Below are 23,040 nucleotides of genomic sequence, written 5' to 3'. Positions count from 1 at the left end.
CAGAAGGAAAAACAGGAAGAGGAAGATCAAGGATAGGATATCTAGATGCAGTTACGAAGAACTCTCCCAAGAGAGAGGAAAGTTTTAAAATTTCCGTTGCCCATCAACCTATGCCTAAGGAGAGAAAAAGAAAAAGATGCAAAGTGAACTGCAGTCACTATGTTTTCACGATAAAAGTGCAGCAGAGGGAATCATGTAAAGAACATTGAATGATGTTTATTAATTTGATGAACTATTGTAAATCTGCATCTGCTTTATATACAGTATAAAATTAAAAACTTGAACGTATACAACTATTCGACAATTCTGTATCCGTACTGTCACACTACTCTTGCCAATTCTGTAAATTGAAGACATCTGGCGACTAGTAACGTATTAAAAATAAATACAACTCCCATTTCCGATTCACTGTTCTAATTTGCTGAAACCATGAGTCATGTTTCTTACAAAGAATCCTCGTTTTTCTGTTTCTAAGAACGTAGAGCATATGAAGTCCCAATATAAACACGTGAAATGTGGGTGGTTTTTACCAGTTTTGTGTACTAGTGTAAGAAAGTGTCATTTTGAGCAATTATGTTTAACCTAATATCTATTATTATTTATATAACCTGTATATTTAGAAATATACATTTTGGAACTTTTCTGTTTATTGTTTCTAGGGCTGTAATTTTGAAACACATCCAAAAGAAACTATGTCGTTAGGCAAAGTATTATGTCGCAGAAATCATTATATATATATATATATATATATATATATATATATATATATATATATATATATATATATATATATATACACATTTTCCTCTACTAGACAAATACTTCCTTATATAGTGTACAGTATATACTTTAAGTATTGCTATAGTATAGTTATTATTAGTATTGCTATAGTATTATTTATAAAGCATTGTTTCCTTTAGCATAAATTTCTTACAGGTTTGAACTGAACAAACACACATTATTATATTTCAATTTCAAAGATGTTTGTTATCCGTACTTACACTACCTTGTAAATAATACGCTTGATATTTCGAATAAAAAAACATTCAAAACTTACGTAGTGTTATCACACTGTGCATCTGACAGAAAACCAACTTTCATTTGTTACTTATCGTAGCAAAAACGCTAATCGCTAGTATTTTGTTTCATTTTTGTGCTGCTCTCCAACTGCCCTGGTCAAAATATAACAGCTGTTCTGTTATTATATTAACGCACCTGAAGAAACAAACAAAAAGCGTCTGGACAGATATCCATCAGACAGTTATACTGTATTTTGTATTTCACACAAAACTAATTTGTTCCTTAACGGCTAACCACAAAAGACCCTTGCACTTAATACTTTGAGCTGTTTTTATAGACATAGTTTACAAGCAATACAAGGGTGATTTTTTAAATGTATTTTTCTTCTTTTCAGCATTCACGCAAAAATGGCTTACCTTCTAGTTAATAATTTTTGGAGGATATATCAGCTGGTACTTGGCCAGTACGGCTGGAATAATTTTACCCCCTACCTTTGTAATGGACATATTGAGAATACTTTTACACTTCCTGCTGTGTCAAGTTAATGGAGTTTCGAGAGCAACACAAGTATGTTTAGAAGGTGTGACGAAAATGCTGTTTTTAGGATACTATGTAAACAGAATTTTTCGTCCTCTGTAAAGAAAAGTAACAAAAAAAGAGGCACATATGTAAGTGTGTCTGAAAATGGATGCCACGTAAGTCTCTTTTTTTTTTTTTTTTTTACCTCGCACACTCATACTAATGATCAATCATTTCGAACTTGACGATGCATGCCGTAGGCCCAAGGGCATCGATTCTGAGAGCCGGTCTCCCCAAAGCTCATATCGGCCCCCCACATTGTATTTATTTCGCATAATTTGAATTCATTTGGTCTTAAAATTCTCATATATATGTCTTCTGCATCTGAATGGGCCCCAAGTTACAGAGAAATCGACGCTCTTGCATAGGCCCATCATTATCATCAGAGCCAGGACAGAGATAACAGGTTAAGCAAACAAGTGGAAGGAACAACATAAGTGGATTAGAATAAAACTAGTGTTCGTAGTATACGATTAGCTACGAATCCACGAGTAGTGTGTCTACAAAATCATCGAATACACCCAAGTTACACCAAGGGAATCCATAATCACAATGGCAGGCCCAGATAATATATATCAAAGTGATTGTAGCTATTCAAAATCATCTGAAAATAACTCATATGACAAACTTAACTTGCATAACATTGTATTCAGAAAATAAATAACGGAAAATCAATATAAACAATTGACAGAACAGGGTTTCTACTGAACTGAAGAAATCTATTTCCCTGACTTTCCCTGATCTTTGGCAGGAAATTCCCTGACTTTTATGACAGGTGTTGGATGACGTTGATATAGAAATAAGGAATAAATAACGGTGAATATTTATATATGAGAACGCTTATTCTATAGAGATAAATAGTAATCAATTGGCATGTGTACATTCCACTTACTTTCCATAAAAATCTGAACAAGTCCATTATGATAGTTGGCTAAGCTGAAATTAGTATAAGTTACAATTAATGTCAGAAAACATATATTTTATAAAATTTCTCTGACTTTCCCTGATTTCCAGTCTTTTTTCCTGAACTTTCCTGACCTGCACCATTTTCCCCGAATTTTCTCTGACCAGTAGGAACCCTGCAGATTCGTTTTTTTTTTTTTTGTTTTTTCAAAATTTCAATTCAATAATTAAACATGCCACCGGCGTCTAAAACTTGTAACAACATATACTAATTCATTGAATGACGTCATTGAATGAACTGGATAATCTTCATTCATAATATTAATGCAGAATAGACTGAAATTATAATTGTATATACCTTCCTACCCCTTCAACAGAATATACGGTCTAACATACTAATTCCATGATTATTTTATCAATTACTCAAATATATTATATTATATAATTAATTTAGCATTTATAAAGCTTGATAATAGTTGAAGTAAGGTAATTTCAGAATGTTTAGAACCAACCAAAATGCAGTATATGAAGCTTTAAAAAAAACCATTACTTGGAATTTAGTGAGAAAGCTGATTTATCAAATGTGCTAATTAAACATTTTAACTTTCAGTACGCGAGGAAAATTAGCAGAGGAAAAAGGGTTTCTTCCCCAACCTTCGACATAAATTACCACTTCATAATTGTGACTACAACATCCGTCACAACAAAACATATTCAATTTTTTTTAGATTAATTTACCTTATTCTTGAGTCTGCTTAACAAATTAAACCAAATTTAACTCTAATTACTTCTTAACTCCGTTAATACTTTTATTTTTCGTTTTTCTTACAAAATTCTTGGACAGAATCCGCGAACTTAGTAAATTATAATAAAATATGTCGGGAAATGACCTAATTTCAAAAATTTTCAATTTTTATTATATCGAAAAAGATTTTTCTTCCTTCTTTTATTATCAGCGGATCTTTTTGGAGCAGTCTTTTGTTCTAATTACCTATTACCTTTATACTCATAACATCAGAATACGAACGTTAACAAACAAATATGAAAAGATTTAACCAATAATATGTGAGAATAGTAAAATCATTTAACAAACAAACAGACAAACAAATACAACAATAAACATACTGGTTTACTTTTGGCGCAACACTAGAAAGAATTGTTGAAAAATTATAATTCTTTCACTAATTTCCTTCCTTGTCTCCTAAAAGGTTTCTGCTGAGCGACATGAAAAATCTCATTTAGCATAGATAAAGTTCAAGGGGGGCATCAGAAGAATTGTTAAAAAATTATATTTCTTTTAAGATTTGCTTATAACTACGGCTTTCGGATGTATGGTATAAAAACTAATGTGAAAAAAGTACTAACCAACCTGTGTTAGGTGGCCACTAAAAATAACGAACGCTATCTAACCGATACAGGGCAGAGTGAACCTGCTGGTACTGCGTCCGAAGAGAGCAGGCGCGTTAGCTGTGGCAGGTACGTATGTACGAAAGGGTAATGAAAACAAGTGTGTTTTGTCAATGATACGAGTTTCAATAGCACTTGTTATGGTTTCATGTTTCCACTAGTATGGTTTCACGCTAGTAACGTTCCACTTTTAAATAAAACACAGATTCTGTATACAATTCAGCTGCAGAAATATACCTTCGGTGGAAAATAGCATCTAATAGTCATCTTTTATATACACTCGTTTATTTTATCCCTCACAAAACAGTTGTAATGCTTTTACACTAGTAACCTTACACTTGTAAACTTAAAATACAGGTGTATTACTTCGTACTTTATGTTGCCGGTAGAAAATTGTTTCTCATAAACATGTCTTTTCATGCAAAGTATTGAATTTTACCTGTAAATCTTCCAAAATGTGATGCGCCAAAACTACACCAGTACCCTATTAAATATTATGTGAGCCTGTTATGCGCTGCATGAGGTTTGTAAAATGGTGCCCTATTACAAATTATTTTTGAAATATTGTTCAAAAACTGCAAGTACTAGCCTACATGGTTTGCGCGACCCTAATGCAGTGGTTCCCAACCGCTGTCACGAAATTTTAGAAATTAAAAATCATACAACTTTTGACAATTAGTTAAAATCAATTTTGAGATGGACTGTATCAGTAAAAGGCTCCAGTGGCAGAGATAATGCTCAGGACTCATTAGAAACTTATAGGCCTACACCATTATAAATTATATTATTAATAATAATTTTAAAAAATCAAACAACTGAGGTGTCACAATGTCGAAATGTCAGTAAAGCTTATCGTCAGTTTCTAAAAGGTTGGGAACTACTGCCCTAATGTGTGGTTTGTCTACAAGAAAATAAGTGCGTATTTGCACGGTTAGGAAAAAAAAAAAAAAAAAGATATTATTGTTGGAGCTGAAGGTCGTGTGTTCAGCGGAAGGACATTTTGACCTTTGAAGAAGGAAGAGCTAAGATACGTAGCAAAAGCGAGAAAAAGATGACAGTTACAAGCCATAAAGTAACTACAAAGATGTAACAATAAAAATATTTCTCTTTATATATATAATTCTGAAACAAGCGGCTTCTTTAAAATCACGAAAGATCATAAAAATTTTAAAAAGAATTTACACAACCCATTTTTTGGAAGGTGTTCACAAGGCGAGAACATTCTTTAAACAAAAGTGTGTTTTTTTTTAAAAAAAAGTTCACACTTGTGATTCTTTTTTTTTTTTGTATGATATAGTTGCAAAAGAAAACATCAATGTATTTTATATTTCCTCTTTTTTTTTTTTTAATTTTAATTTATAAAACTGATATGAATCTGACACCTCAGGCCAAAAACCCAACACAATGCTACTGAGAAGAATAAAACATAAAATATGGCATGCTTAAGATCACATGAATAGACAGAAGTGAGAGATAAACAAGAAAAGTTCAATGCCAGGCGAGAATGACCATGATTCCTTTTCAGAAGAAGAGTAAAATAAAGAAACTCATTCTAGTAAATTAATATTCTTGGGGATTGTGAATCAGTCTTTCTAATTTCTGAAACTTTTCTGGTATATGACACTTTTTTTTTTTTTTTTCACAAAGAGGGGAAACTAATTTGTCCATTTCATTTAGCATATTACAGTCCTGGATGTAATTCATTTCAACTAAATACTTACGTGTTTGTTTCAAATTATGTTTGTTTTTACTTCATGTGATGTATTCAGTCCAAAAGGGAATCAAAATCCACTATTCGCCATTTTGAACATATTTCGTCTTTAAGATCTTAATCTAAACTTTCTTTCAGAGTTTTAAAGATTAATATCCGAACATTGTTAATAACTTTTATAATGTCAAAAATAAATCTGAGCTAACTTTTACATGTATTTAACCATACCGTAAAACAGCGCCGTAACTTAGATTTTTCTTGGAGGGGGAAGGGGGAGCATTAATATTTGGACCACTAGAAAAATTTGTTTTGAGCCCTCCCGCAAAATCCGAAAGTAGGTCCCTTCTTTCATCTTTCTCTTACATTTTGTGGGTCCCCCAGAGCCTGTGGGTCCTCCCGCACACCCCTGGGCCCATGGGGTCTAGGGGGGCCGGGCCCCCCTAAAATTTTCATGGTAGGCATGCAAATGAACTGTAATATGATGATGAACTATAATACGGTTGAGTCGGGCCCTCCTAAGTTTAGCCGGGTCCCCTACATTTTTGGGCTGGCTACCGGCTCGCCTGGGCCCTTTCCATACATTACAAATTAATTAAGGGGACAAATATTGACAAATCTCAAAGCCATACGAATAAATATTATTTCTAGGACCTCTAATAATAGACTTTTTTTTTTTTACTGAAATGAGCCCATGACTCATTTTTTATTTACCTTTTATGTGGTTTTGTTTCTGTAATGTAGTGAACTTGTTTGATGCTTCATTTATAATTTCATGTTCGTATCGTATATGGAGTAAGAAAATTTTGTCTTAGAGTGAGCCTCCCTCGAATGGCGGGGAGCTCCCCTGGGGGAAGTTGCCCCTATTCCCCCACAAGTTACGGCCCAGAGGTACAAACTTCTTATTTCTTTTCCTCACAACTAAGATAATTCGATTTGATTGTGCTCCGACCGTCTCATTTGTTCTTATCAAATATTTTTCACCCTTGTCTAATGGTCTTATTAGTAAATTGACTCTAAATAGTTAATTGTTTTCTGCACAATGTTTTAAATTGCATAATGATAGACTGTAGTAAACTCTGAGCGTCATTGGTAAACAAAAGTTTTAAGAAATTTTTCATGCTAGAATTAAATTATTTATATACTTTTGGTAAGTGTTTACGCTTAGTTTTGAGAGCCTTTTCTGTTAAGATTACAATAATTTCGAGTTGCCTTCGGATTAGGTTAACCATTGCTTGCATCACTGTATTCATACGCCCTTACAATACGCTTCTGGTAACTACCAATATTTCCTACAGCCTTTCGCATATTTCACTTCTATACAGTGTATTTTTATTCCAGTTACTTTTTAAATTATACAGAAATCAATTACCCTATGTAACATCAACTCATTTCTCCTGTAACTTTTTTTTTTTTTTACTTACTTACTTTTGGCCCCCCAACTATATATAATCCATTGATTATGTTATTTTCGTTATTTGTGTTAGAACTAAGAAAGGTTGTAATAGTTGCTAAATCTTCATCATCATAGTTTTCCTGAAAAATATGTTTCCATGTCTTCTAGAAAATTCTTCATCTTTCTTGTTTTATAGAGATAGGTTTCCTTTGTTTTATAATGAATCTTGATTATATATGATAATGTCTTTCATTTTTCCATTAAAGATGATCTATTTTCTGATGAATTATGGAAGAATTAGATGAATAAATAAACAAGAAACACTGTAAAACTTCTAAAAACTACACTATACTAAACCCGCACAACCCTTCACGCCATCATTGAAGCCTCGAACCGCCTCGAACCTAACTAATTTGTTCACTTCACTTCACTTCACAGAAGACTCACGAAGAATCAAATAACACTTAGGCCTCAACCATAGTGTCAAGTAGGCCAAATCACTAAAATTGTTTTGTGTAAAAGTTGATTACGAATAGAAATTGATTAATTATGTGCAGTAAACTGCTAAAGATTGGCACGGACGAACCGAATTGCCTGATTCTGAATGAATAAATGTAATGATCAAATTGTCTTGTGTACACCCCACAAAGGAGGATTTTTGTAAGAAACGGGTAAAAGAGAAAGTCAAAATCGGGAAAAGGATTGCTCACATTTAGAAACTAGTTTTCACAGGCTACTCTTAAATTAAAATGACAGTTCTTTCTTTTCTTTCATAATCACAATTTAAGTTTTACATATTCAGGTGCAGACCTAGATCCCAGTTAACTTTATTACTAAGAATTATTAATAATAATTGTTTTGTGCTATAATAAATCGATCAAAATGATTGTTGATGATGCCAGATGGTGAATGAATCTGGTACTTAGTTTTATCCAAAAGTGACACAGATTGTAGAGATGAATTGACCAGGATTGCTAAAATCAGAAAACAATTTTCTTTAGTATAAATCTCCCCTTTATCTTACATGTTCTTTTATCAAAGAAAACTAACATTTTTAGATTTCAGGCGTCATCGACACCATTTTTTCTTGCAAATGTGGCAGTTTTGTTTCATTTTATGTTTATTTAAATTTCTCCAATCAATTTCAAGATATCTTGTTTCTTATACCTTCAACAAACTATAGATATGCCACATTAACTTGATCCCTAGTCTTCCGTTGCAAGCGCTGCTATCGGCTGAAGGTATTCCACTCGCTTTCTCTCGCTTAGCAACAGCTGAACCCTTATTGGCTCAACGCGTGGGTTGGGAGGGTGTGAGTGTTAGTTCGCATTTTTGCCACGGCTCAAGACAATTTGGCAGCACAATAGTGTTGTTTGCAACATAAAAGCCAGGACTATTATTAAGTCTGGAATTTCATAACTTTACCTTTCAGTAATTTTAATTCTTTCCAATAAGAGTTATGTTCAAGCTCCAAGACCAACACAGGGCATATTCATTGAAAATTATTGTTATTAACACAACGAAAGCCACCTTCAAATACCGTTTTACAGTTGGGTATTCACATCTTATTGGAAAGTTCACTTAACTGAAGTTTGTTGAAGTTTAGCGTTCATTTTTCAGCGCGGAAGCAGTACGAGATGTAGGCCTACAGTTTAAAATTGAATACAATGTTACGTCACACTTTGACGTAATAAACTGAAACTGTAGTTGCTTATGTTGCATGTGTTCCGACAGAAATGCCTTCGACGCGAGGAATTCTGATAAAGATTTGACCAGTAGCAAAAAATAAAAATAGTTACTTGAAAGTTCATATACAGGTCATGAGAATAAATTCTCGTAATGACGCGTATAAAATATGAAAACTTTTATACTATTTTAGGTACAGTAGGCTTATACAGTTCTTCATAAAAAATATTTTTATTTCATTATATTATCTCACGACAGATTTAGTTAGTAACACATACAAGTTTCAATTTATTGTTTCTTATTGTTCTTCAATGTTATTTTAAACCCCCCCTATACGAGTATTAAACGGTTATTTATTTAAGTGGCAGGGACATAGGTTTTATATCTTCAGGTGCAAATCTAAGTTCAAGTGACCTACGTCACTGAGTTTTGTTACAGACAATTGATTCGTGATATAGTAATTTCAATATAAAAAGTAATAAAAATGATTAATGATTATGAAAGGTGGCGGATGAATATCTCTCTTTCATGGAAATTACATCCTATAACACAAATTTATTTAATGTTACAGTATTTTTCTTTAAAAAAATGAATAGATTTGGTACACATGAAATTGTGAATATTTGCGTTTTATTTTTTTATATTTCCACCATCATCTTTTTCTACAGGGTGTACCAGAAGTAGTGACTCACCCTTTGAGTTATCAGTACATTTTTTAAAAATATAAGCAAGAATGACATGAAACAAAATTGTAGGTATAGAGGAATGATGTAAAAATCAAGTGCTTTACAGTATCTAATTCCTATTCTCAATTTGGAAGTCCACCTGGCGGTCATTAACATTGATGCATGCCCGTGTCCGGAGATGTACATTTCTGCACACACCTCGGCACATTTGACCGGGAATGTTGTTGAATTCCTCAGTAATTCACACCGTCAATTCCGGAACACTGTTTATGGGTCTTGCATATACCTTGTCCTTCAAATGTGCCCATAGAAAAAAGTCGGGAGGGATGAGGTCTGGTGACCGTGGCCTCCCATCGCGACTCCACGACCAATCCATCGCCCCGGGACGGTGTTGTTCAAAAAGTGTGATGGAGCACCGTCTTACTGTCGCCACTATGTGTCAAAATCACCCACTCCTGCAACAGGTACGTCTCCCCAGTCACCGAACCATAAAGAAAAAACGGTCCCAGCACATCGTCAACCGTTATCCCAACCACAAACCATCACACCAGAACTCTGGTGATCAAGTTCAATCACCACTTTTGGATTTTCAGGACGCCCGTACACACAGTTGTGACGTGGCGCAGGATCGCAGTACAGCTCCTTCATTCGTCGCTGGACTTCCGTAACGTTGTGTATTTCAGAAAATAGGCGAACGCATTGAACACGTTTCTCAAGCATCAAGCGAGCCGCCATCTTGTAGTGTTGCCAACTGAAAAAAAAGGAGAAACACCATTACACCACAACACAAACAAAACAAGAAACAAATAAACAACAACATCAGTTATACAGCATAACCTACCGCACCTAACAACAAGTGAGTCACTATTTTGGGTACACCCGGTATTTAAAAGTATGCACAGAGTCACCTTCTCAGAATCTTCTGTTTGCAATATCTCGCAAATCTCTGAAAAATTAACGTTAAGAGAAAGAGAAAGACACGAATTAGCTTTTGTGTGAATATAGCAGGCAGCTTCCTGCAACAACAGATAGAGTTCGTTGACATTTTTTATTATTATTAAAAATATATTTTTTTTAAAAAAAAATCTTCCATCTCTCCCCTTTTTGCTCATCATCTAAATAAGCATTGTGTGTGTGTGTGTGTGTGTGTGTGTGTGTGTGTGTGTGTGTGTGTGTGTGTGTGTGTGTGTGTGTGTGTGTGTGTGTGTGTGTGTGTGTGTGTGTGTGTGTGTGTATGTATATGCATTACTGGGATATTTAGAAAATGTGTCCTCACGCACGAGACCTAAGAGGAGGTAGTTTATGCGTGATTTTCCAAGAACGTAAAATACCTCCTATTATAAATAATTGCTATTCTGAGAAATTCTTTAACAACACAGTAAGCACATCTTCAAAGATAAAGAATTAAAGAGTGTGAGATTGGATAATAAGTGTCTTCCTTAAACGGTTGTGAGCCTTTCTTTCCAAATAAGAGTTCTTTAAATACTTTCCGCTCTATTCTTGACCTTAGAATGCACTTGAATGTAAGAGGTTTAACACGAAATTTGTTTTGGTAACTCATAAAACGTAATAATTAGGTTTGTTGAACTCTATGTTACTGAGCTCCAGCGAGGTAAGATGCTATTTCACTCTTAAGGATAAATGATATGAGTAGACTTCGGATCGATATGCACTAAAAAACGGCAAAATATGCATGCAAATATGCGCTAAAAATTACGAAAGTATGCACTGAAAATATGCAAATATGCACTAAAAATTGTAAATATGCACCATTCAAAAGCTAAAGTTAAATGAGGAATTTTATTATCTGTAGAGAAAAAAGGTGTATTACATAAACTACATGTACTTGGTGTATAACTATGATGTATTTATGCTACAGTATACTATGTACTTTTCGATGTTTCTGGCAAAAGCCTGTATTTATCTGTCAAAACATTACTGTATATGGAAAATGTTCTTTCCTTGTCACGGGTCGTTATGAGACAGTATATCAAAGAAGCAATGTTGCTTGCCTATAAATCTGAAATTCGTGAGTCGTTGTTCCCAGGAACACTTTATTTACATTAGACAAGAATTTTATGCCAGAATTTTTCGCGTCTATTGACGATGCATTTCGAAAATATTCTTGTCCGATTGGTTTTGGTGGCGTCTGTTCCGTTATTGAATCAAACTGCTCAAATGCACTACAAAGTCCTAATCATCGCTTTTCTAATCTCGTTATGATTTTTGAAATTGCACTAAAGTGAAAATGAAATGAAATTTTTGAGTTTTACGTCCCATGGTTATGCCGGTTAGGCTAAAGGAGACGGTGATAATGAAAAAATGAATGAAATCCTGGAATGAAGAAAGTGAGAGAAAACGGGAGAACCTCGAGAAAACCCACGCACACGGTGATTGTCCACCATAAAGTTCACTTGGCGGGAGCAGGGTTTGAACCCAAGACCCCAAACAGCAGAGGAAAACACTCTACCACTGAGCCACTGCGCTCCCATGAACTGAAATGAGTATTGGTAAATGTAAGGTCACTTTTAATATTTTCAGGTTGCTTTTAATATATATATAAATTTACAAATAAAAAGAATGCTCCTAGTATCTCTGAATAAAGAATAAATATACTCGGAGAAACATTTCTGGCATAAACATATAATAAAAGCTACCTAGCGAAATTGAACAGGACTTACAAAAATTTCCGTTAAAGGTTTTAAAGTTAACGAAGATGTTTTTAAAAAAATTAGTAATGTACAGTTTGGAGCAAAAAAAAACCTGCAACATGAGCATGTAAATTTATTATGAAACGACGAAGTCTTTGCTCCAAAATAAGTGTTCAGGGGAACGCCGAGGTTTATCGAGGCGTAATTCGTGTTTAGACGTTATGTTTATTCCCTGGACTGTTAGGCGTAGTTTTACAATAAACTTACATGCTCATGTTGCAGGTTTTTTTGCTGCGGACTGTACATATTTATAATGGACATAGCGAGATAAAATAAAATGTTGTACATAGGTGTTCCGTATTCAATTACAGTATTTATTTGTGCTACGAATTAATACAGATAAAACTTACAGTGAACAAAAAAAGCCCACACATGGTTTCAAAGACCAAGACAAAAAGTAGATGATATGCCCTTTTCAGCCCTCTACTGTTGACTCCCTTTTGAACAACTGTGTATATTATGCTCCTTGTTCCATGTCTCTAAACCAGTTAGACAACGAGTTATTGGTATTCGGAAATTACTATGTAAATTGCACTTCGTTTAAAAAGTCGCACGGTATTTAGGGCCTTATGTGGCGCTGGACTAAAGGTTAAATAAGTAGGGTAACAAGTAAACGAAGACCTTTACAACGTAGTTCATATATATCTAACCTCTTACAAAATGTCGAAGAATTTAATAAACGCTGCATTCCGAAACTTGAAAGTTTCCGTTAAAATGTATATTTTAACATCCGTTCTTCGCAACACAGGTTCCGCCTAATCAAGAGAATTTAACCATGTTTTTTTTTGTTTTTTTTTACCTTTAAATTCATGGGACCGTGATATATTTCCATTTAAAATAAATTTCCGTTTAATAAGGGACCTGTTGAAGGCAATTTTTACTGTATTAAAAGCCTGTATTCAAAAACTTTAGGTTCTTGTTTAAAAGAAAATAAATCCACTTGAAATTACTTTTTGTATCCAATTATGTGTAAATCCTAGAATATTTTCTTCTATCGTAACATTGTCCGTTTCAAATAGTAATAATTTAACTAACTAACTAACTAACTCTATGGCCTATGGAACCCGGAGGTTCAATGCCGCGTTCACAAAAGCTCTCCACTGACTTCTATCCTTAGCTAATTGCATCCAGTTTCTACTTTGTATTCCTATCTCTGCGAGATCCATCTTAATATTGTCCTCCCATCTGCGCCTAGGTCTTCCTAATGGTCGTTTTCCTATGGGTCTACCAGTCAAGACTTTGAAAGTGTTTCTACTTTCTTCCATTCTAGCTACATGACCTGCCCACCTAAGCCTCCTAGACTTGACGACCCTAACAATGTTGGGTAAACCGTATAAACTATGTAGTTCTCGTTATGAAGCTTCCGCCATTCCCCATTTTCGTTCCTCTTGGGTCCGAATATTCTTCTCAGGATCCAGTTCTCAAATACTTTCAGTCTATGTTCTTCCCTCAGAGTAAGCGACCATGTTTCACAACCATACAGAACAACAGGCATGATTATCGTTTTATATATTTTAAGCTTCAAATTCCTCGACAGAATTCGCGACGACAAGAGATTTTGAACCGAATAGTAACACGAATTCCCTGCTTTTAGTCGACATTTAATTTCTTCGTGAATATGATTTTCGTCTGTTAATATTGATCCTAAATATTTGAAAGTATCTACTTTATCAAAAGCATTATTTAATATTTTAACGCCTCCACAATTTGCCGTATTACGGTCCCGACGCACTTCCATGTATTTAGTTTTCTCTGCATTTACTTCTAAATCCATGTCCCTGCAAGCGTTTAATAAGATCTCTGCATTTATTTCTACTGTTCTCCTATCATCCCCTATTAAATTTACATCATCAGCATATGCCATAACCTGGTGAATGCCGTTCAACTCTAGGCCCTGGTTGCTATCTTTGATTTTCCTTATGGCGTATTCCAGCACAAAGTTAAATAATAATGGCGACAACGCATCTCCTTGTTTCAGGCCATTTTCGACGTGGAAGCTCGTGGACAAAAATTTTCCTACCCGGACTTTACTTTGGGATTCACTTAAACATATCTTAATTAATCTAATTAGCTTTCTCGGTATTCCAAGTTCTGTAAGAACGTTGTATAATGTTTCTCTCCTAACCGAGTCGTAATCCTTTCTAAAATCAATAAATAGTTGATGTACCGGGGTATTGTATTCCCACTTCTTTTCGAGTATTTGGCGAATGGTAAATATTTGGTCGATAGTTGATCGATTTCGTCTAAATCCGCACTGATAATCTCCAATAATTTCATCTGCGTATGGGGTCAATCTTGCTAACAGAATATTTGAAAGGATTTTATAGGATGTTGACAGAAGAGAAATGCCTCGATAATTATTACAGTCAGTTTTGTCGCCTTTCTTGTGAATTGGAACAATGATTGATTCTTTCCACTCTTGTGGCAATTCTTCCTTGTTCCAGATAAGGAGAATGAGTTTGTGTATCTTGTTCCACAATTTTTCGCCTCCAGCTAAAATTAACTCAGCCGGAATTTCATCTACACCCGGAGATTTGTGTTTCTTCAATTTCTTTATAGCGGCTTCCACTTCTATTCGATTGGGTTCTGGAATATACGGTTCTGCGGTGTGTATCTCCTTTTCTCCACGCACATTAGTTTTTGGCTGCGTGTTCAGCAAATCGTCAAAGAAATCTTTCCATCTATTTAAGAGGCTATCCGTATCGGTGAGAACTGTTCCGTCAGATTTCTTTAATATATAAGCACGAGGTTGATAGCCTTTCTTAAATTCGCTGATCCCCTTATACATGTCCCGAATATTTTTATTTTTACTATTATCTTCAAGTTCCTTAATTTTAGCTTTCAAAAAATCCCGTTTCTTTGTTCTAAAAGTTTTGGAAGTTTCCCGCCTGATATCTGCGAAATTTTGTGTAGTTGTTTCATTCGGATTTTGTAGCCACCGTAATTTTGCCTGTTTTCTCTTCTCTGCTAGTTTAATGCATTCTTGGTCGAACCATGGTTTGTTCCTACGTATTTCCGCGTGTCCCAATTTTTCTATTGCTGAACGTTTAATACTATCTCTAATTTCAATCCAAGTATCCTCAACACTAGTGCACTCCGAGTCTTCTAAAACCGCGAATCTATTCGAAACTTCAATCTGGTATTCCTCTCTTACCTGGCTCTCTTCTAATTTCTTTAAATTAAATCTCTCCGTTTTCGGACATTGAATATTACCTTTATTCAACGATAATCTCTCCCGTATTATCGCTACTACCAGGTAGTGATCAGTGTCACAATCAGCCCCTCTAAACGACCGGACGTCAATTATGCTAGATTGTCTTTTTCTATCTACTGAAACGTGATCAATTTGATTATGTGTTTTTCCGTCTGGTGATGTCCAAGTGTATTTATGAACGTCGCGATGTGGGAATTTTGTACTCTTCACGATTAGGTTTTTGGATGTTGCAAAGTTCACGAGTCTAACACCGTTGTCATTACTTTCCTTATGCAAACTTTCGTTCCCTATAATCGGTTTGAAAATATCCTCTCGTCCTACCTTAGCATTGAAATCCCCTAATAGAATCTTCATATGGTATCGCGGGAGTTGGTCAAATATCCGTTCCACTTCTTCGTAAAAACTATCTTTTATATCGTCACCCTTATCTTCAGTTGGAGCATGTACATTTAAAACAATAATATCACACCACCGTCCCTTAAGAGTAATAAAAGAAAGTCTGTCAGTAACAAATTCAACCCGTTTAATTGCTGGTAATATTCGTTTGTGAACGAAAAACCCTGTTCCTAACTGGTGATTTTTATTTCCTTCCCCGTAAAAGAACGTAAAATTTCCGGAATTCTCAGATCCATTTCCTTCCCACCTAACTTCCTGAACTCCTACTAAGTCCATCCTGTATTTCTCTAACTCATTCGTTACAGATTTTAACGCGCCTGCCCTATAAAGACTTCTAATATTCCATGTTCCAAATCTCATGTCCAAATCTCATGTCCATAGTAATAATTTACAATGTATAATATAAATACTTTACAATGTAATAAAGTGATTTGAGCGAGACATGGAGCATGAATGGAAAGAAGGTAAAGTTATCGAAAAAGACTTTGTAGGAAAGTTACGTTTCGAAAGACCTGGGTGCGTATCAAAGCAACACAAGCTTATATTTAAATACTCTCATAAACTCCTTAAAGGAAAACTTGGAAACTTATCTCAGAGAGTAACTGCTGTGAGGAGCTTTAGATTTTGTAAAGCAAATATTTTAATTAATTTAGAGCTCAATTCCAAAGAATTGTCCATTCCTTCCCGAAATACATTTGTCAATGTTTTTTTTTTTTTTTTTTTTTTTTTTGCGATGAACTCTGTCGAATATGAAAAAAGTCACATCTGAGTTGTTTCATAGATGTATAAACTCCTTATTAGACTTGAAACTGCTATGAAAATATAAGAAGGATGAACAATTAAGCGCTGCTGAAGTTTCAGCTTTTGCTGTCGAAAAAAATAGAAATGTCCTCTTCTGAAATCAAGCTTATTTACTTTGAAAATGTTATTTGTTTAGGATACATTTTGCATAATATATTTTCTTCTTGAATTGTTAACGTCTTTCAACTTCAATCCATTGTTTCAGAAGATAACTTTTTAGAAGATTTTTTGGGCCCATTTAGTTGTAGTGCGACATCTTTGTCCAATTTTTGCCTACCTAAGAAAAAATGCGCCATTCAAGTTAACAAAGGAGGGCCATTTCAAAATTTCAGCCACTTCGATCATCTGTACTGCAAAATTTTCAAATTTGAATTTTAACCAGCTCAGAATTTTGTCCATTTTTGTCCACCCAAGAAAAAGAATTATCATTCAAATTAACAAAAGAGGGCCATTTCAAAATTTCGTCCAATTCGATCACCTGTAGGGCGACATCTCTAAATGTGTGTTTTAACTGACTCAGAATTTTGTCCAATTTTTGTCAATTTTTGTCCACCCAAGAACAAATTTTGTATCATTCAAATTAACAGAGAGGGACATTTAAAAACTTGGGCACTTCGATCACCTGTAGTGCGACATCTTCAAATTTGAATTTTAACTAGCTTAGGAGTTTGCCCAATTCCTGTCCATTTTTGTCCACCTCAGAAAAAAATGTAAATTCAAATAAACGAGGAAAGGTCATTTCAAAATTTCGCCACATCGATCACCTGTAGTACGACATCTTTAAATTCGAATTTTAACAAGCTTCAAATTTTGTTCAATTTTTGTGCATTCATGTACCACCACCAAAACATTGTGTACCATTAAAATAAACGAGGGAGGGTCATTTCAAAAATTGGCCACTTCGATTACCTGTAGTGCGATATCTTCAAATTCAAATTTTAATTAGTTCTGAATTCGTCCAATTTCTGTACATTTTTGTACAGTCACAAACATAAATAAATGGAGGTTTGAGCCATAAGAAATAATAGCTCCAACCTCCATTTATTTATGTTCGTGACTGTACCATCAAAAAATTGTACTATTCAAATTAACAAAAGGAGGGCCATTTCAAAATTTTGTCCACTTCGATCACCAGGAGTGTGATACCTTTAAATTCGTATTCTAACTAGCTTAGAATTTTCCCTAATTTGTGTAGACTTTTATACCACAAATAGTTGAAATTCAAATTTGAAACTGTCTCACTACAGGTGATGCAAGTGGTCAAATTTTTAAATGACCGTCCCTGGTTTATTTCAATAGTACAGAATTTATTCTTCGTGGTACAAAAATGTTCAAAAATTCGACACAATTCTGTGCGAATTAAAATTCGAATTTGAAGATGTCGTGGTACAGGTGATCAAAGTGGCCGAAATTTTGAAATGGCTCTCCTTCGTTTATTTGAATGGTACAAATTTTTTGAGGAGTGGACAAAAATGAACAAAAAAATTGGACAAGATTCTGAGCTAGTTAAAATTCAAGTTTGACGTTGTCACACTACAGGTGATCAATGTGGACAAGTTTTGAAATGGCCCTCCCTCCTTTATTTAAATGATACAATTTTTTTCTTGGGTGGACAAAAATGGGCAGAAATTGTACAAAAGTGTAAGCTAGTTAAAATTCTAATTAAGATGTCGCACTACAACTAAACGGACCAAAATTTTTCTTTTGGCATTCTTATATTGCCACTCAATTTCAAACCCACACACACATAACAGTAGGTACTTTAATTACTGAGGTGAGTGACGTGGAAATTTTGTTGTAGATGATTTGACATTGTTATTTATATCTTCTTCCAAAAAGCTGACATTCATGCATCATTGCCGGGAGGATGATGAATCACTCACTCTTTTGTTATTCTCCTTTCACATAATCTTGGAAGATATTCTAAACCGACAACAGGGAACCATTTAAAGATCTTGAGTCTATTTGTATTAGAAACTTGAAATTCCATTTATGAAGAAAGTTGTTGGTTGTTGAAAATTATCAATTTGGTCGTTCCTTTAAATATGCATTTATATGCAGTAACGACATAAACATGCACTAACGTCCGAAATATGCAAATATATGCACTATAAAACTCTGCTATTTTACCCCAAAACACCTGAAACGAATTTCTGTTTAAAGAGCATATCGATATCATATCAGGAACAAAACATGCAAATATGCTAAAATCCGAAGTCTAGATATGAGTACCCATGGTAAGGATACGCACACATATTTTAGAGCAATGTTGATGTGTTGTTTGTGTACATCGGTCGAATCGGACCGGGCTCATTATCCTCAATGAAGTTAAGGTTTTTGCTTTCAATGCGGGTAGATTCCCTTTCCTCAGTGGAGCTCTGCTCTCTCAATAAAACTCATGCTCATTATCGTCAATGAGGTTCAGACCCTATAACCTCAATGGGGTTTATGTTTCTGTCCTCAGTGGGTCTCAGGCCCTCTATCCTCAATGGTGTTCAGGCTTCCTGTCCTCAATGGGACTCAGGCTCAAAATGCCCAATGGAACTATCTTCAGCCAGTGATGCCAACCTGAAATAATATGAAATCCCATGCGGAGAGGCAAAAAAAATCCCATTTTACGTGTGAATTTCCCACGTTATACTAATTAAAAGTATTCTGTAATATTAAAAAATTAAATTTCTCTGTGTTAGTCACTTTTTACAATATCTAAATGAATAAACCGTAAATTTCGATCTTCTCGAAAAATCCCATATATGCTGCTTATTATCCCTTTCCGAGAAAATAAGGTCAAAAACTCCCACGATATGGGATTTTTCCCACAGGTTGGCATCACTGTCTTTAGCTTCAATGCAATCTGAGCTTATTTTGGAGGATTACCAGACAACTGCTGCAGTTTCAATGACATCTGAGCTTAATAATGGAGATAAACATTAGTGACAGATTATGTTTTGTGTTTTTGGTTGATTGCTTCTATAATTGATATTGAACTTGGATAATTTTACTTATATATTTACACTTAAAAATAAGCTAAAATCCTTCAGTGCGAGTCTAGTATGAAGTGAATAATCTAAATCTAGTTTAAGAATTATCTATAATTTAAGAATTAAAATTATGGCGACGATAATAGTACACGACACAAACAATTAGTATATTTAAATGAAAGGTTATTCACTGCTACAGACAAATTTAGATTGACATATATACAATACACGTGGAGCTGAAATACTATATAAATATTTCTGTGGTATAGCGCTTACATCTGGTTCGTAGGGGTCTTTGGTTCGATCCCTCGATCTTTGGTTCGTAAGTTTGTGGTGGACAACATGGTGTCCGTGGGTTTTCTCGGGGTGCTCCCGTTTCTTCCCACATTATCATTCTAGCAATTATTCCATCATTCACTTGCCTTAATCATCCGTCTTCCTTAGCCTAAAGGGTATAAAGTGGACAGTGGCGAAGCGTAATCCCACAAGTAGGGTAGACCCGCCAAACTATTAACACAAATAGCATTTAATGTATCATAAAATGTTTAAAATTGTAGTCAGAATTCTATTTTTCTTATCGAGTTAAACAAAATAAAGCACTAAATCTTATTTATTTTTAAAGAACTTTCTTAGCTGTATTTCTAACACTGTTTAGAGTTGAATTTATTTGCATGTATACAAAGTAATTTTGTTGTTGTTGTTGTTGTTTAACTTAACAAGAAAGAATGAATATATACACAAAAGTAGACGGACACGTAGTATATTATTATTATTATTATTATTATTATTATTATTATTATTATTATTATTATTATTATTATTATTATTATTATTATTATTATTATTATTATTATTATTATTATTATTATTATTATTATTCAACAAATATTTACATGGAGGAAAACAGACAATGGAATATTCACATTTAGATCCATTGCAAATATTTTGAAGTGAAGTTCATATGTTTCTTCTGTTAGGGATTTGCAGCGGGGATGAGGAGAATTTTCTCCTCACTTGCTGTTTTCAATTCCTGCATATTTGAAAATGGGGAGAGAGAGAGAAAAAAAGAAAGTACAACTTATTTGAATTTTATTTGAATCAGGGCAAGATATTTAATATTATATTCTATGGAGGAGCATATTTAAAGGGATGGTTTCCGGGCTTAAGCACTCACCGAAATTTTATTGCAACTTTTTATTATTTTATACATATTACAAAATTTTCACATTTCCAGGAATGAAGTTAGCAAATCCCCTCCCGAAAGAAGCAAAGCCCCCCGAAACAAAATCCTAAATACTCCACTGGTTCTATGAAATGTAAAACTCAACAACTCAAATTACACATAGATATAATTATTTTATCGTCTACGGTAGCGTTTGTAAATTTATACATATGTTTAATGTATCATACTTATATTCTATATGCTATTATGGACCAGGAAAAAAAAAAAAACAGCTACTCTGAATAACTCCTGAGAATATATACCTAAATTAAACAAGCTATCACTAACTGAAATACATAATTCTACACATAAACTTCTTACTCTGTGTTAAGGAAATCATTTTATAACATATTAGAATTAAAAGATGCCTTCAACGTTAAAACTAAACTTCCAGAGTCGAGCCTTCGCACCTTCCCAACAATGCCTGCAATGCCAAGATAAAATAGCTTCGCTCCCTGAGCAGCATAGCCCGTAAACCTGTCCAGCGAGCTGGTGAGGCTCAGATGGAAGGGACTCTGAGTGTTTCCAACCTACTATTTTGTTACTGAAAAAACCGAAGTGTTGAAGTATTGACTTTATTTTATAAGAAACCAAAGCTAAAGAAAATATACGGTAGAAAACAGGGTAGGCCCGGTATCAGAGCCTCACAGTACGCTTCGCCACTGAAAGTGGGACGTTAAATTCAAAGATTACATTAATACTTCAATAATCGAAAATTTAGTTGTATAAATTATGTTTTCTTGCTATGGCATTAACAGGTTTTTCGAGTAATATTAATATATATTCCTAAGTCCTATAATTATACTTTTCTAATTCTATCAAATGTAACTAGGATGATCGGGGAGCCCCCAAAATATTAAAAACAAGGTAGGCATACAGAATCACTAATATATTGTGATTATTTTCATTTAGTGTGTTGTTTTCATTTAGTTTTATTGTAGTGTGGAGCGGAACAGCTTTCATGCTTACAGCACGATCTGGTAACCCTGCGTGATTTTATTAATAAGCGATTTTCAGGTCACAGAATTGGATGTGGTTTTCCCACAACCCCATTCCTATGACCTCCATGAAATCCGGATCTTACAACACCAGACAACTGATTGGAGAAAATAATCAAGTCATAGGTGTCTCATCGTCAGTGTAAGACTAATGAAGAATAGTGCGAAGATGGAGGAAGCATTTCAAACGATAATTCCTCAGATGTTCCGCAATATGTTGAGGAGGACATGGAGGCGTATACATTTGAGTGTACAACATGATGGAGAACATACAAATCCACTGGATACGTAGCTCGTATATGTAAGTACTCAATTATACTATGTACTAAATAAATAAACTAAAATTACACTGCCATTGCTCTCTGTCATTCTCAAACCGGGGTACGGGGACTTCTCGGACACACTGTAGGTACCAAAAATGGTATAATGTTTAACATGTAATTTACTAATTAGTTCGACCAACTGTGTTACTATATACAGTATATTCGAAGGAAAATTAAGGAGTTAACTAACCCCTATACATACGGAGCTTTAAAAAATCGATCTACATTTTGTATTAAATCAATCCAATCCAGATTTATTTGTTAACTGTTGGTTTCTGTCTAATTCTCATAATAACAAATAACAAATTCCCAAAGACAGAAATTTCGTTACTTATGGGCCTTAGCAATATTGAAGTTGTAGCTTGCTTGGTTTCCTAACTTTAGTAAACTGTTTTAAAAGATCTTAAACTTCTCATTCCAATAAACGAGTAAAGTTAATAAACGAAAACTTTTCCTTTTTAATGATGAATTAAAAATTTTCACTACCCCTGGCGGGACTCGAACCCGCAATCCCCGGTTTAGGAGACCGATGCCTTATCCATTAGGCCACAGGGGCTGGCGCGGTGGGTGCTTTCTTCTGTTTGGTGTAAATAATACGTTTTCGCGCCAAAACAAATTAGTCTACGTAAAGGGCTCAAGTGATAATACTGGGATTATCATGTCATGTTGATTACCATGGTAATCGATTTGTTTATGTTTGGTTCTATGTGACAACACTTTTAAGAAGATTAAATTAAAATGAAAATGATAAAGTGTTGTTATCTTAAGCGTTACACTGTGATCGATATTATCACATACGTAAATATTCATCACAGGGCTGCTTGGACAATGATACGCACGCATGTTGTATATTATAAAATTGTCGCAAAGCTAGAAGCAGGGGCGGATCCCAGAAGAGAAAATTTTCTTATTTTTATATATAAATAAAATCCATCCCAGAATCTGGATAACCCACTACCCGTCAGAAGTCCGTCCTGGATCCGCCCCTAGGTGTGAGTAGGGGTAGGAA

General features: G+C 34.5%; 1 non-coding gene across 1 annotated transcript; it reads right to left on the bottom strand.

Moving 5' to 3' along the window:
- Positions 1-22,514: 22,514 nt before the first annotated feature.
- On the bottom strand, positions 22,515-22,587 carry TRNAR-CCU (transfer RNA arginine (anticodon CCU)). Its single transcript has one exon. It is a non-coding gene; the product is annotated as a tRNA-Arg (tRNA).
- Positions 22,588-23,040: the final 453 nt, after the last annotated feature.

Source organism: Thermobia domestica, chromosome 7, assembly GCF_964235325.1.
Source record: "Thermobia domestica chromosome 7, izTheDome1.hap1.1, whole genome shotgun sequence".
NCBI lineage: Eukaryota > Metazoa > Arthropoda > Insecta > Zygentoma > Lepismatidae > Thermobia > Thermobia domestica.
This window is presented reverse-complemented; position numbering and strand designations above follow the sequence as displayed.